General features: G+C 37.2%; 1 protein-coding gene across 2 annotated transcripts in view; it reads right to left on the bottom strand.

Moving 5' to 3' along the window:
- Positions 1 to 16,262, bottom strand: part of SHROOM2 (shroom family member 2) — a 123,716-nt gene that overhangs the window by 106,721 nt on the left and 733 nt on the right. The gene's annotated exons all lie outside the window — the stretch shown is intronic.

Genomic DNA, 16,262 nt, shown 5'->3' with positions numbered 1-16,262 from the left:
ACTTATCACTAAATAAAAACAGTTCATGTAAGTTTTCTCCTTACTTGCAGTGACTCCATAAATGCACACTTAAATAAAAGGAACAGGAATCTTCCTGGGCAACATAAGTTCAACTGAAATTACTGATCTTCTAAGTTTTCCAGAGCTACCCTATAACTATTTTTTCCCCTCTGTGAACCAGCAGGATATGTTCTTTTAGACCTGAAAATACTGGTTCTCCCTAAACGTATGAAATTTTAAATGTGAAACAAATTAGAAGTTGCTCTCTGAGAATGCACAGAAGTGCTCCTGCAACAGTCATTACACAGAAACTGCAGCAAATCAGGAAAAAATACGTCTAGACCTTGATAGAAATCTTTGATTGGCAAGACCAAGATGTTTTCCTCATCAGTGGGGACGTCCAATGCTTCATTACAGTTCATGACCTGCACGTTAAGAGCTCATCACATTTGCAAATGTATTAGTCACATGTATTTCCCACAGATCTTTCCATCTGAAACTACCAAGCAACCAGAAACTATGGCTTGATACATCTCCCACACTCAAGGAGTCACCAGTTGACTCCAGCCAGATTACAACAGAGCAGCCGTACATCAGTGTGATGCAGGCTCCCGTAGGAAGTTTTCCTTGTGAGAATTACAAGCACAAAACTGATACAGCCACAGAGATAACCACAAATTGCTGCTATTGTCATCTTGTATAATAAGCTCCAGTGCTGCTGCACACCCTCAGGTCTCCACCCAAAAGTAGCCCCAAGCAAGAGGAGTATCTTGGAAGAAATAGTCACTGAGGTTTGTTATACCTTAGCAGCAAAGAACTTTTAACATGTGCACAGCATCACAGAATATGATATATCATAGAACAGTTTGGGTTGGAAGGGACCCTTAAAGATCATCTAGTTCCAACTCCCTCCCATGGGCCCAGACACCTTCCACTAGAAAGGGTTGTTCAATCCACTAGACCAGGTCGTTCAGTCTTTTGTTTTCATTAAAAACAGGTTATGATTCAGACATATCTACATGTTATCAGAGACAGTGTGACAAACTCTATGAGAAGGAATTAAAACCACTGTACAGTAATGAGAAAACTAGGGAAATCAAATTAAGAAATAAATACAATTTTGTTTTCAACCGTAAAAATTTTAAGGAGTTTATTTTTACTGCTAAGACAGGCCCTATGAAAAGAGAATGGGCAATTTTTCTATACCACAGAGAAGACCAGACAAAGAAAGCTTTACCTCCAAACACTACTATGACACTAAAAATAAGGTTAAGAATCACTGTCAAGAGCAGGAAATAATACAAAATACAAAACCAGAGATATGACATTAAGCATAAGAATTTAATTTTAACTTGTATCTAAGTAATCTCAGTGATTTCTTCCAGAAATACTGAAGAATTTATTGTAGTTTAGAAAAAGAAAATATGGATAAAATATGAGGAATGACTGAAGAAATTCCAAGACTATCCACTCTAATCTCAAAAATCATCTGGCATTTAGCTGATAAATGAAAATATTGTATTATTTCAGACCTCATATCTTATATAAACAAACTTATGATCATGGAAAAACAGAGATTCAAAGCTGTGTTTAACTACCAATACAGACACATATTTTCATTTGAGTATCCTGCAAACACAATGCAATACAAAACAAGACCCACTTCTTCCTGTACTTAACCTCAATGGTATCAGTCAAAAGTTTCACTGTTCAGCTGCCGTATGACTAATTAACAGCTTGCTAGATTACAGATGCTATGATTTCCTAGCATTTACTCTGCCATCATATAACTCAAAGCTTTTTGGTTTGGAATCCCAATCCATTTCCGTTTCTTCAGAAACTGTGAATGGAAAAAATACTAAAAGGCTCTATGAGCTCACAATTCAACTTTACTTCTGATTCGCTTTCTTCCAGGTACATTGACCTGAGTCAAATAACTAGTTTCACATCAAGTATGTATTTAAAAAAAAAAACCACAACAAAAAACAAACCAAAACCCAACACCACTAAACAACAGAAAACATATGACAAAGTTAGAGACATACTGCTTAAAGGTTAGGAACTATTCCCATTATTTCAAACATGAGAAGTCTTCAAGTTTGTTAGATTAAAAATCTATTGAATTTTCGTCTCTGTTTCAATTTCCTTGAGTAAAATAGATTTTGTCAGTTTTTAAGTAACTGTTATGCTGTTTTCCAGCACCATACTCAATTTTCAACATCCTTTTAATAAACTGGAAGCTTGTGTCAACTGCTGTGCACCAGATTAAAGAACCCCACCAATTTATGGTGACTATATCCTTGGCTGCAATACCCAAGACCGCACACTACCCCTTTTTTGTTAATGCCACTGCATCTTAGATTCCACATAAAAAATCTTAAGTCTCTTCTTGGCTTATGAGGAAGCCTCCATTCCCACATGCAGAACTTGCACTGCATTTTCATTACAGCAAGAAGTGCCATGAACTTCAAGACTTAATTTTAATTATATAACTTTGAAACCCTTGAAGAAAGTGGTATCCATCATCAGAATTTTGGTCAGTTCAGGAAATGGATCTGTGAACGTAAATCAGATAAGAACAAAATGCATTTGTACTGTCCCTTTTTTAAAAACAAACAAACAAACAAATCCTCAAAACCAACACACTGGGGTATGTTGGAAGTCATAAGGTGTTCCTGTTTTCCTTCCAGAACTGCAAGCTTTGAATAATACGCGCTCAAGAATGGAAAATTCTTTTTCTGTCACTGTACATTAAAGATAGTTCTGCTTTTTAAAATGCATAACTACTACATCATGCTTCTTCTGCCTCAACTCACAGCCTAATTGGAAAGGGAAATAACTCTCAGCATACCTCAGAAAGGAGACACATTTTTCTAATGCTTTGGTACAATTTAGTCATCACCTGGACAACTATCATCAAACAACAAAACATCCACTAACCTTGCTAGATGCTCCTCTCTTCAAAACTAAAGCTGGATGAGATGTCTTAGCTGCATGAGTCACAGAGGCAGAAAAAAACCCAACATGCTCCCTTGCATACCAAAATTCACAGGATACTTTTTCAGGTCACAGTTTGTTGTGTGTAGTCTGGCTTAAAATTAAAAAAGCAGCTCGATTAACTTCAAATACAACTATAAAAAACACAAAAATCACTGTTCTTCCTGCAAGCTTTTGACTTCCTCTTCATTTGTATTTAAATTTATGCTACAGTAAATACAGACATCTTTTTTTGCTCTTATGTACATATTACACCTTTCTAATAAAGTAGTATCTAAGCCATGGTTTTACAAAAATCATCTTATGTCCTCACCTTACTCTAAGATCCATGTCTGTAATTAACCACAGGTGGTATTAGTCACTTCACTAATCAAAGTTGTTTGATGCTTTCATCATGAGATCATATTTTCTGTCAGTGGTTGATGAATTTGACATTCTTAAATTAGTTAGGCAGAAACTTTCTATTGTGCATGTCAGCCTCAAACACTCAGTCTTCTTAAATTTAAACTGAAATTGTTCACCCAAGAAACAGATGAAGAAATAAAATGAAGAAAACAAACACATTAAATAGTCAAACTGGGAACTAAATCTGACACACTCTAGTGATCCCTGCTACAGCAAAATCAGACAGCATCCATTACGTGAGCATGGTCATCTATGTGTGTGCATGCCTTATGTCACTTATTTAAACACCTAACACCTGGACATTTTCAAAGAAGTCTCAACTTCAAGTCCTGTGAGAAATCCTCCACTCTAAACACTTTGTAGGCTTGGGGCTTTAAAGACAAAACAAGATCTGGAGTTAGGGATAGAAATAGCAGAGTGAAAAATACTGGTAAAGAAAGATTTTGACTATTTAATTGAATCCACAGTCACTCAAATGAGGAGAATGATAAGGGATAAAGATTTCTGAGTAAGGAACAGGTAACACTGAAACAGGTTAAAGCAAATTCAGAAAAGTCGGGGCCCAAGTACCAGAAAGAAGAGGCAACTACAACATGCACCCTCCAGAACCTGGAGAGCAAGTTCTTGAATCCAAACATTCCTTTGGCAGGGGAAAAACCTAAACTCAGTGGGCAAGGTACCCCAGTCCAGTGTTGAGCCTCATAGGAAAATTAGTTTGGAAACCTGCAGTTCAGCTGATAAAATTATACGGACCACCATTGGGATACCACATTTCTTTTGCCTTCTCTTAAAAAAACAAACAAAAAAGTAAAAGCAAATAAACATAAAAACTATTACAAGAATGTAAAATGTAAAGACCAAACCACTATAGAATGATTTAAGACTTCTGCAACTGTTATATATACAGCCCTAGCCCAGACTCCTTACAACCATACACGATAACATGCCAAAGGTCATGGCCAAATAGAATCATAGGATGGTTTGGGTTGAAAAGGACCTTAAAGAAAATCTCATTGCAACCCCCCTGCCACAGGCAGGGACACCTTCCACTAGACCAGGTTGCTCAAGGACCCACCCAATCTGGCCTTGAACACTCCAAGGGATGGGGCATCCACAGAGCTAACAGAGTTAAACAAATCAGAAAACTAAAAGAAAACTTCTCAGTGCAAAGTCCAAAAACATTTTTAAAAAGCAGTAATCGCTAACAGTATGTTATTAAAAAGTATACAACTAATTTTATTTCATATAAAAAAAAGATGCACAAAGAAGTCCTCACAGAAATTTCCCCAGAATTCAAAGAGAAGAAAACTTGGCCATAAAAAATTGCATCCACCATAAATCAAGTATACTAGAAAATTCCATGGCTTTAGACAAAGAGGCACGTACACCAGATGCAGACCTAGTTACAATCTGCCATGACTTAGTTTAGTGTTGATTCAGCAAACATGCTCTCCTGGAGATGGTCAAATGTCAAGTATTTTTTGGTAGCAAAAAATTAAAACAAGCAAAATAATTTTCATTTTACTCTGATATTAGTAACAGTTATGTCCATTTTATCCTCAGAAAAGGGCTGAATACATTTTATTTTTTTTAATCACAAGATGAAGAAAGAGTACAGGTCTGGATTCAGACTGCTCATTACTGAAAATTCAAAAGTTAGAAAACAGGAGATAAGCATTTACAAAATTATTTCCATACTTCCATTTAATTTTCACTCAAAATCAGCTGGACTACAGCCTGTAAGTCACTGCAGAGCATGTGACTGTATACCACGATGTTGCCACTCCCTGCTGCTCATCTCCACTCCCTCTAATCGGATAATTAAATTGCTCATGCAACATTTCCCCAGTCAACTTTCAGCAAATTAAACTAGGTTGCTAAAGACTTAATGTTTGCAGCACTGGATTTAGGGTGGAGTCCTATGCTAGCCCAACATCTTTAGGTACTGTAGGGTACTGTAACAATTATTGATACAATATACTGGAGCAGACAGTAGCCTCCAATTAGTGCTAGTGATGTGCAAAGAAATTAAATTTTTAATTTTGTCTGCAGTTAGAAGAAAACATGCACATGCTCCCCTGATGAAATTTGTATGCTATGTTATCACCTCAGACAACGATCAAAAGTAAGCTCATCATCAGACTTCAAGTCACTGACAGTATCTTTCTATCACAGAGCTGTAAGTGGGTCACAGTAATGAGAAATCGAAGGAAATTCAAGTGGTCAGCAAAGACGTGTTTTGGCTACAAAAATATATTTCCTTATGAAGATTTATTAGTAATAAATTACAAATCACACAGATTCAAATGTCTGGTTGACCTTCAATATAAGGAGTACACATTATGGGGCTTATTTACCTCCTGCTCAGGTGCCGATAGTCTACCTCACTCCATTCAGCTCTTATATTTTTCTGAGGCACTGAGCATCTGTGTATTTTGAGTAGGTAGTGGGTTTAAGTTTGTAAACAGAGATCTAATTGTACACTTCAGTACACTATTGATGATGAACACAAGCACGAAGCACTGCTTTCTATTGTGAAGAATTTACTATCAACAGTATTACACAACGCCCTTTTGAGACAACTCTGTGTACTCCTAGGGGTTTCATATATTTGTGTTCTGGATTTTACTACAAAGACCATAAAGTCTTTGTCACCATAATATTTCAGCACTTCTCACAAGTTGTTTCTCGAAACAGACCTGATACAGAAATACTGTTGGTTCCATGCAACACCAGACACTGAGGCAAAGGTGCCACACAACTTCGCACAGGTACACAAGAAACCTGTGGCAAAACAGTAACTAATTTACTAGACCTCCCAGTTTTCAATTTGCTGGATTTCCAATTCCTTGCTTCTGACGGGGTTTTGTATTGCAGCTTTGCATTACTGCCTTCAAGGAACCAAACCACCACCAAAGAGCCCCACGCCTCTTCACACACGTATTTTACTCACCTACCTGGCTGATATAACAGGTCACAGCTACAATATTTGTTAAGATGACGATTTCCTTAATCAGACAGAAGAAATTCAGTTGAGCAACAAAAGACTTGTCTTACACCCCTCCCTAATATGAGATTGAGTAATCACAGAAACTCCTCAGGTCTCCAAGGTGTCAGGAAAGGCACAGCCCTGCTCTTGATAGCAATCTTCCCCAGCAGTGAAGAAAAACATCAAGTTCCCAGAAGGTAAAGACTGTAGGAAAAAAGTTATTTTACTGTACTATCTGTTTTATAAGCAGGGGAGCAAATCGTTGGGTTTTATCTTTTACGAAACAGGAGAAAGAAAAAAGAACAAGAAATATAAAAGTTCTTGCACATACTAAGAAGATGTAGTGAAAAAGGGGGAAAAAACCCCCTACCTTAGAGCTTAAATGTTGTGTTCTAACATTTTTCTGGAAGTAGAAATAGAATTATGGCATAAGAGTTGCATTCAAGAAAATGCAATATTTATATCGCATCTTACAGCCTCAGAACAAGACACTGTTTTTTAATATTTTATATTTAGAAATAAAGGTACTTGACCAAAATAGTCATGTAAGAAACAGATTACAAACAGTTTATAAAAGCTGATTTTTAAAGTACACAGTATACAGTTGTCTTAACTCTTCTAAACATTAATTATATTTAATAGATAAATAAAGCTTCAAGTTTTCCATGTTATCTTAAAATTCTTTCCACCTATATACACCCAACAAAACACTACTTTACGTCAACACAGTATGTTTGCATCTTTCATTTAAATGAATGGCTGTGAAATGGATGTTTTGCTATTCCATTAAAAAAAAAAAGACAACTGCAAATGCACCTGATGAAAATCTAATGTCCCCCTCTATTCTGGATCAACAAAATATGTATTTGTAGAGGAAATAAAGCAATTTACAATACTCTAATTATTGTGTTATGCAGAATCCAAATACTCATCTGGACTTGGATAATTCACTACATCAGATATCAGCCAGCTAAACACCCACAAACCCATTTTTGCATGTAATTTGTTTAAGAAAATTAACACAGTGATGACTAACTGACACTGTGTAGGAAGCATTTCACTTCCTTTACCATTAGATCATGTTTCTATGATACCATCCTAAAATATTACAGTATTTTACTGAAAAATACACAGCTTGCAAATAAAGTACTATTACCCCCCAACAGTAACCTTTTACAGTATTCACTAAACCAAATCAGAGGTTTATTTCCTAAAGAATGCTGACTAGTTCATATATATTTGGAAAACTGGGAGACATTGCTTTGTTTAATAGTTTATGTTGGAAGCCTTCAAAGCACGCTTTATCTCAAGAGAGAGAAAAATTTCAAAATAATCTGTTTGCATAGCTTCATGAAAGGATTTTAAGAACAATCATATATTTTACTGAAGAGGAAAAGTACTGAAACTGCCACTTTGAGTACAGCATAGGTACCTGTGCATCACTTCTGAACAAATTACTGTACTATCATGCTCCCCATTGGCAGATCCCTCCCTCCTTCAGCTATCCAGACTCGACTGCAAATCCATTACCGAGAGAATATAATAGGATTGAGGATGTAAAACTTGTTATTCTAAAATGAAAGTGTCTGGCCATTTTACAAGGCTCTGGATTTTGTTTCAAGTAAGTTTCACTAACACTTGGATCTTTTTTCATCAAAAGAAAAACAACACAAAACAAAGCACAGCTTAGAATGAAGCTCGTGTGTTTCCACTAAAAAAACCCAAAACTCTGTCTTAGTTTCATTAGGTTATGCAACCATTTCAACAAAACCAAACTGAATTCATCTTTACACATCAGCAAAAGCATTCCTAGACTCTGTCACACTGCTCAGAGATAACTACCTCTGCTATTACCAGAACATTAAACACCCCGTTGTTGTAGATTACACAAATGCACAGAGGTCTAGAGTTCCGCAAGCAAAGAAATGGTCTCAGAAACATGATGGACAGAACAGCAAAGAGCCTGGAGCAAAGAAAGGATCCAATAAGGCCACCTACAATCACAATAACAAGAATACCCTTGACCATGATCCATCTCCCTTCTAAAAGGTCATTCAGCTAGAAAAATGACTGCAAGAATGGATGAAACTGCACTGTTACTAGCTATCCAAAGGGATACAACACTGCAGTTGAGTTCTCGTTATGTTGCCTATTTCCAGCTTTCAGTCACTGAGACTATTCTTTGCCCTTTGTACCACCCTTGAAAAACAGGTCACTCTACATCCTTCAAAAACCTCATTACTAAGTACAGTTCTTCAGAAAAATCTGTATCTAAGAAACATGACACATATTTCCTAACTCATATATCAGTTGATAGATGTGGCTAAGTAAGAGGAATTTACACATTTCAAAGAACCTAACAATTCAGAAATGGAGCGATTTAAATAGGGAGACAGCAGGGCTGGTTGCACAGGGGAAGCCTTCCTTTCTATATGGGGTGAGGTAGGAGAAGTACAGGGACACAGGATGTGAGGCATTCCCCTCAGTGCCAACACTACTGAGCTTTTGACTGAAGAGTTCAAAGCTTTTAGTTGATGTTGGTGTTTCATCAGGGTTCAGAAGAACTTTGAAATAACCACCTCTTTTCTATCATCAAACACTCAACTCCATCTGTTTCTACTTTAAGACTCAACCCAAGAATTGTGTACCTGACAAAAGCTATTCGGTTTCTCAAATCTACAATTTGCTGCATTTCCAGCATTTACCAAGCAGTCGGCTCTCTCTGCCTGGGGGAGTCGAGCACACCTCAATGACTGTCAGGTACATGCAAAGGCCACTAAAGACCCCACAACAATTTGTCATGTTGCAGATGCCATTCTGTTATCTTTGAGATAAGAGATCTGTGCTTCACAAGAATGCCCTGAATTAATTAAAACTGAATACTGATACTGTATTAATTTATAGGTAGGGGAAGGAAGTTCTCTCCTAACAAATGTTTTCGGTCCTTGGTAGGTTACAACTCTACCCTGATTAGCTAGATAAATCAAACTGAAAAGTTATGTTCATAAACAATCAGAGAAATAAAGAATTTTTGAACATTTTAGGTATAGCCATGCACACAGCAAATCCAGAGACAATAATTTTGCTCAATAATATTTCATCTTACTACAGTAGATGTAGGCATATAGGTATGTGTTGAGAAACCACAGCTTCTCACACGGTTCACATGAATGGTACGCACCTTCAGAGAGCAACTCAGAGCACTTAAGTCCTGTCTAACTTAAACACTACAAACCACTTTCCAAAAGTATCAACTTCTATTAAATATTCAGCTTAAGCCTCTGTGAACACCACCGAAAGTCTGCTGCTTGGCAAAGCATATATGGAGAACACAAACACATCCCCAAGTCCATCAAGCTGAATTTTCAAAACTGGTTCCAATTCAAAACTTTGTAGCCTTTTCCTATCACTGAATGAATGCTTTCAAACACAACACATTCAGTTCCCAATTCCATAAACCTTACATTCCATCTTGCTTGTATATGACCATATCTGTGAAGTTACAAGTAGCACAAAAATTACAACTCCTAATAATTCACCACAGAGAGATGATAATATTCTTGGGGGTTGAGGATGAGGAGAGCACAACAACATACCTCCCACATAACCTTTAAGAAACTGAAAATATTATGCTATGTGGAATTAGAAGCTGCCCAAGTTTGTTTCTTATCTTAATGATAAGCAAACACATACCTCCCAATTAAAAAAAGAAACACCAAAAAAAATCGCAAAACCGAAAGTCCAGAATTATGCTAAGTTTACAGAGAGGGATCAATATTTTTCATTATGCACATATTAACAAAACCTTCAATTGACCTTATATCATATAGGTTCAAAACAGACAGTAGAAAACAAGTCTGTGTAAATTAAATGGATGAAGTCTCAGTATAACTAAACCAATTTTTAGTTAACTCTCTGTGAAACTCTTCATGCACTGTAACTCTTAAACATACAGCAAGTAAAAAATCTGCTTAATGGCTAGGACCTGTCTCAAACTTCTGTAATAAACCGACCCACAGAACTAGATCCATATACATACTAGGTATTCTATACATAGATTACAAATGCATAGGAAGACTAAACACAAATGGCTTTTCTCGAGAAAAAAGAAGCTCACATATGTGATATAAATTTGGTGTGGTTACTGCTAAACAGTTGTTTCCTCCAATCTATACATCACCACCTTTCACTTCCCATTTACCTTATTCTTTCCACATTACCCTATTTTAAATATCCATTAAGCGGGAGAACACATAATGAATCAAGGCCTGCAAAAAAAGTATGTACAGTCTATTGAGTAATTGAGTAAAGCATATGTAGCATATGCATAACCACACTGTTTTTTCCTCCTAAAAAGGAAAACAAACAAAACCACAAGTATGATGGATACCTAGGTAATAAATGGCATTACTGGCAAACCTCTGACAACAGCAAGCAGTATCAGGAGGTCTCTTGCAGATCTTTCATTTTTAGGCTAATGCCTGTGGTAGCACACAAAATTCATACTGAAAAGTATGAACTAACATATAAATTAACTAACAACTAGAGAAGTTTAAATTGTTCTTTAAATAGACCAAATTGATGAACATTCAAACAGTCAGTCCCACTAACTCCTATTGCAGTAACTATTCCCACAAAACACACCAATCCCTCTGTCAGACTCCAGACATGAATGCTTTTGTTTGTGTTTTCTCTTAAACTAAAAAATCATGATAAATTTGACAGGTTTTGCCCAAGTAGCTGAAAGGAGGAAATGCAGAGCAGATAAAAATAAACAATTTAAAAGCAATCAGTATTTCCAAAAGTTAGAAGTTCACTTGTTGTAAGGAAGTTTCTTAGTTCTGGTTTTAAACACAAGCATTCTGACTCCTTGGAAGATTTTTGTACTGAAATGTAGTGTGAAATGCACAAAGGAAGACTGCAGTTTCAGTACTGCAAGCACACACACCCCCTATTTCTTAAACCACACTCACACTGTTGACTGCTAAGCACAGAACTCAACTGACTTGAAACTTCTCCAGTCATGAGCCTTTGACCCATCCTTTCATTTCAACTCCTTACACAGTTTTTAGATCACATGTAACAATATCCAAGATAGCTTTTAAATGCAATTTCCAATATTGATGGCATTTCAACTGCTAAAGATCTTGCCAAAAAAAAGAAAACTCAAACCCAACCTCTTAAGCATCATACTTCCACAGCCAAACCATTTACACCACATATGAGGGTGGTGGGCTCCATTCTGCCAGTAAATTAACAGTCATAATAAAGAGGTCATTCAACAACCATTAAAGCACTAAAACTGAGAGCACTCCCTTCACCAGTCAGCTTACCAAAGTAAAAAGCAGTAAGATCTTCCTCCATCAAAACAAACAAATTCCTCTCTTCCAATAATAGAGACCTGGGATATAACAACCAGATCACTCAAAACAGTTTCTATAGCATTGAAAAAAGCCCAATTTTTAACATATTTGGCAAGGGAAAAAGGATAAATAGCTACATGATAATATTTCAACCCTAAAACGTTCAAACGTTCATTCTAAGGTATACACATTTCCTAATGTTTCTCAACTATCAAATTTAACAACACAAAGAGATACAACTCAGACCATAAACCCCTCTTATAAGATAAGAAGTTGAATAAAGGTTTCAAAAGAAACACAGAATATGAGTTGATACATTCTTTTAAAGTTGCTCATTAAGATACCTGTTCAAATTCTGAGTCATACTACTTGGTAATTTTGTTTGGGTTTGACAACCAAGAGCAGATAGAAAATAGAATAAGTACTCTTTAATGCGTTATTTTTCCAGAACTGAAGGAATTGAATTAAATTTGCCAGGTTACGGAGATCTAGATTAGAATTGTTTCTTGGCCACAGAACAATGGCTCCCGTTAACTTATAAATCAGCTGTTTACACAAATGACTGCATTTATGTTGAAGCAGTCAGTAATTTCACGGGATTACTCCTAAATGCTGGTTTTCTGGACATCAAGCTTTACAGTCAAGTTTAAGAACTGTTAATGTCTACAAGCAAGGCAGCTCATCTCACCTAACTTGAGGGAGGTAACTAGTATTTATGTTTGAAAATGTCTTTTTTGATTCATTCATATATAGCACCATTAAAGCTTTTTTCCCCCCTCTAAATAGTGTTGCAGTATATTGATGTAAGTAACTGCTTTTAGCTAGATGTTTAAGGCCAAAGAATAAAGAATTACCTAATGAAAACAACAATCACTTCACTTACTATTGAAATAATAAATTAATAAAAGTCACATGAAGAAGTCGGGCAGCCAATTAATAGAGAAGCATCTCTTGATACAATTTAAGTAATTGTTGGGTTAAACAAATTACAGCTCATACTTAACCACACACAGGAGCACATTAGGAAAGTGCAACCGAATAAAGAAAATAAAAGTTCAGGGTCTGTCTGACACTCCTTTTTAAAAGACAGCACCTCCAGCTGGGGCATGAATTCAGCACTGATTCAGGAGACAAGAGCTCTATCTACTAAATCATCAACAAAACTTCTTGCAACAGTCCAGGTTTCACTTGGAAATCTTGCAGAAATACCAGCCAAGCCCAGCCTTGATTAGACTGCAATGAGATCATTGCTTGAGGAGGTATAGCTGTAGGCTCTTGTAAAGCAGATACTAAAGAGAAATTTATTTAAATGATACATCAATCTTTCTTGAAATGCATAAACTAGAATGTTTTCATATGTATTAAGTAATATGGATAAAGTTGACTGCAGAACAACTTCAGAGTTCCTAAGGATATTGTTAGTACAGGAAGTGAAATGACTTTTGTCCACCACCCACAATCAATACTATGATTGACACTATAAGCTGGGCATCTCAGATAAGAGCCCTTTTAAATTAAGAGTAATCAAGATAATGCAGCTATGGGAGATTTTCACAAGATTCACACTTGAGTACTTTGACTTTTCACTATTTCCAGTAAGATGTCCCTCTTCAGAGGTTTTTTCTTTAAAAAGCAGAAAACACAAACTGAGGCTTGTGAGACTTCTAATTAAAGTCCTCAAAGTTCTCACTTCACTTTCTGTTGAAATACACATGTATAAAAGCAAGTCCTTTCTTTCAAGATGTCAAATTAGGCAAGAACAAGCTGCCTTTGGGCAAATTTTTTTTGGAATGTTATCAGATACACATGCAGAGATCAGAAAAAATGTAAAGCATTTTTAAAGGGACATTAAAAAATAATAGTACGCAACAAAGCGACAACGCTAAAAGGCCTTTTTCTTAAATATCAGCAACACCATTTGCACGTGGGTGGGGCAAGTTTTAGAAGACCAGCTATGTTTAAAGATCAAGCAAGCTGTATCATGCACCGTTTTTCTCTGTGCCTACTGCAGCAATAACAAAAAGGGAAATAAAATAAAATAAAAAGACTTGCGCCTGGCAGATGAACTCTGTATTCTGCCTACCCTGTTCAGGACTCTCTCTAGAAGTCTTGTTTCAGCTACAGAAAGAAATGCTACCATGAAACGGGGAAGCCGCCAGGGCTGGGCCCACTGCTGGGCACCAGCAGCATGACTGTGCACTGACCTTTCCTAGGGCAAAGCGCTTCCCTCACAACATCAATCATGGAATAGTTTGGGTTGGAAGGGACTTTCAAAGGTCATCCACTGCAGCCTCCCTGCAATGAGCAGGGACAGAATTCCAGCAGTTGAGCACACACTTATCCCCCTGCTAAGGCTGGACACATTTTCTCCTCTTTAGCATGCCTTCCCCTCTCTGGTAATCTGGTGGATCAAATGACAACTCTTGTTTTAATTGACTAGATTTCCAGCTAACAAATTCCCAAGTAGTATTTGCAGCTCTTCTTGCCCTGGACTCTCCCTACGATATCTGTAAAAAAAAACTTCCTTTCCTATCAGCAAGTGAAACAGCCACACAACCATAGAAACTAACACCAGAGATGTGTGTTGCACAGAAAGTGCTGCAAAGTGCTTGCTCATTAATTTTTCAGTATTTTATGATGCCACTTTTCTGGCAGTTGTGCCATATATGCTAAGGAAAGCAGGAAATATTTACACCACAGACTTCCCAGCCTTTACATAAAGGGGCAACTTTCTTCAAAGGTTGATCTTGCTTTTGAGACTGTAAGAAAGGAGACGGGCAGAATTTTAGAAATCCCCCTTAAGCAGCTGCTATCTGAGACTCCATTCACACCTTGTCACATTCCTCTCCTCAAAAAGTGGCAGTTGGCATCATCCACCCTCACTTCCCCTGAGATGCTCTGGACTAGAGTAAGACAGAGCTTCAGAACCAACTAATGCTTAAGCTCGGTTTGAATCCACAAAACCAGGTTTTCCACAGGTATCCTGAAGCATTTGGTGCAGTGGGTTTTCCTGGATCCCCCACCAACCAGCCACCAGCCTACCTGAGAAGGGAAGGGAGACAGAGAGAGAAGTACGGGTGAAATGGCATCTCCTCATCCACAGCAGCCCAATGACCCCCACTCAGGAAGGGTGTAACTCAAGTCCAAGGCTCTCTTCAGCTGAGAAGAGGAAAACTTTACATCTCCTGCAAGGAGTGCCTGTTTTAACCACTCAGCATTAAATTATTCTTTGCAGTAGCTTTCCACCACTAGAAGCAGAAAAAAACACTACTATAGAAAATACACAACCAAACACCATGATGGGTGGGCCAAATCAAGATGGAAAATTTTGCAGCTAAATAATTGTAGTCCCAGGAACACGAGTTCCTGTCCCTGGTTTCAAAAACAGTACCATACACTCATATCCAATGATGACAAATGAAAATTTAAACCCAAGGACTCAGGTTGTTTCTTATCCCTAGGTCTGTATGTATGGACCCAGATCTCTCTTCCATGCTGTGTGGTTCCACCTCATTATTCCCTTGCGACAGACCCAGTTCACAAGGTTCCCAGCCCTAGACATTTCTCTCCACATACCACAGCCACATCCTCATGCCACAAATACTTGAGCCTGTTACTTAATACTTAGGTAACATTATGAATAAGTATCACTGATCAGTCTGTAGATGTAGCACTTATTAGCCATCACCAGAAAGGTGGAATTATTTGAATTGGCACTTAATAGCTAGTACATACATAGTAAAGTAGCTCTTTTCTCCTTTCCTCAAATCCTCCCAGGTTTGCTATTGTGTAAACTCAGGGTACTGGTAAGAGGCCAACAGACTGGCAGTCATTTTTCAGCATATACATATTCTGACACTGACTGTTGTCTCTTGAAGAACAGCAGTAGGGAAGAGATCTAGAAACAGATGGTTTCAAAAGTCCTAACTTGTAAAGTCCGTATCGCAGTTGTTTCAAGAGTGGGAGAAGGGAACCAACTAGGCAACTCACAATGAAATCAACCGAAAAATAAGATTAGAAGAATTTCTGCTGTGGATAAAACAGGACTTGTTGACCTCTGACACCCTCTGGCACTTTCAAAATGAAAACAGGCAGAGTCCAGAGGACGTGTAGACAAAAGCATATATCTATATCTATATATATATCTACATATCTTTCCTACAGATCTTGAGCAAAATGTGCTTTGCTAATGAGGATTTTTCTTTCACAAATCCATATGGATCTATTTTAATATGCTTTCACTGTGCAACATGAAAGCTGTCTTAACAGTAAAACAACAGTTACTGAGGATGGGGGTTCTTAAATCAAAACAAACCCAGATGAAAAACATTTTCTAGAAAATGTGATGTATTTCTGTAACTCACGTCCAATACACTGAGATTAAAGTGTGAGTATACAAAAATTAAAAAAAAAAAAAAAGGCAATCAGAAAGTACATATACACCCAAGAACGTCCCCCTCCCTTGTCTTTGGAGAATTAATTTGGTCACTAGCCACAAGACCTTTTTG

This window comes from Neopelma chrysocephalum, unplaced genomic scaffold (assembly GCF_003984885.1).
Source record: "Neopelma chrysocephalum unplaced genomic scaffold, ASM398488v2 Primary Assembly neopelma1_25, whole genome shotgun sequence".
In the NCBI taxonomy this organism is placed as follows: domain Eukaryota; kingdom Metazoa; phylum Chordata; class Aves; order Passeriformes; family Pipridae; genus Neopelma; species Neopelma chrysocephalum.
The sequence above is the reverse complement of the archived record's forward strand: the minus strand, read 5'-3'. Positions and strand labels throughout refer to the sequence as shown.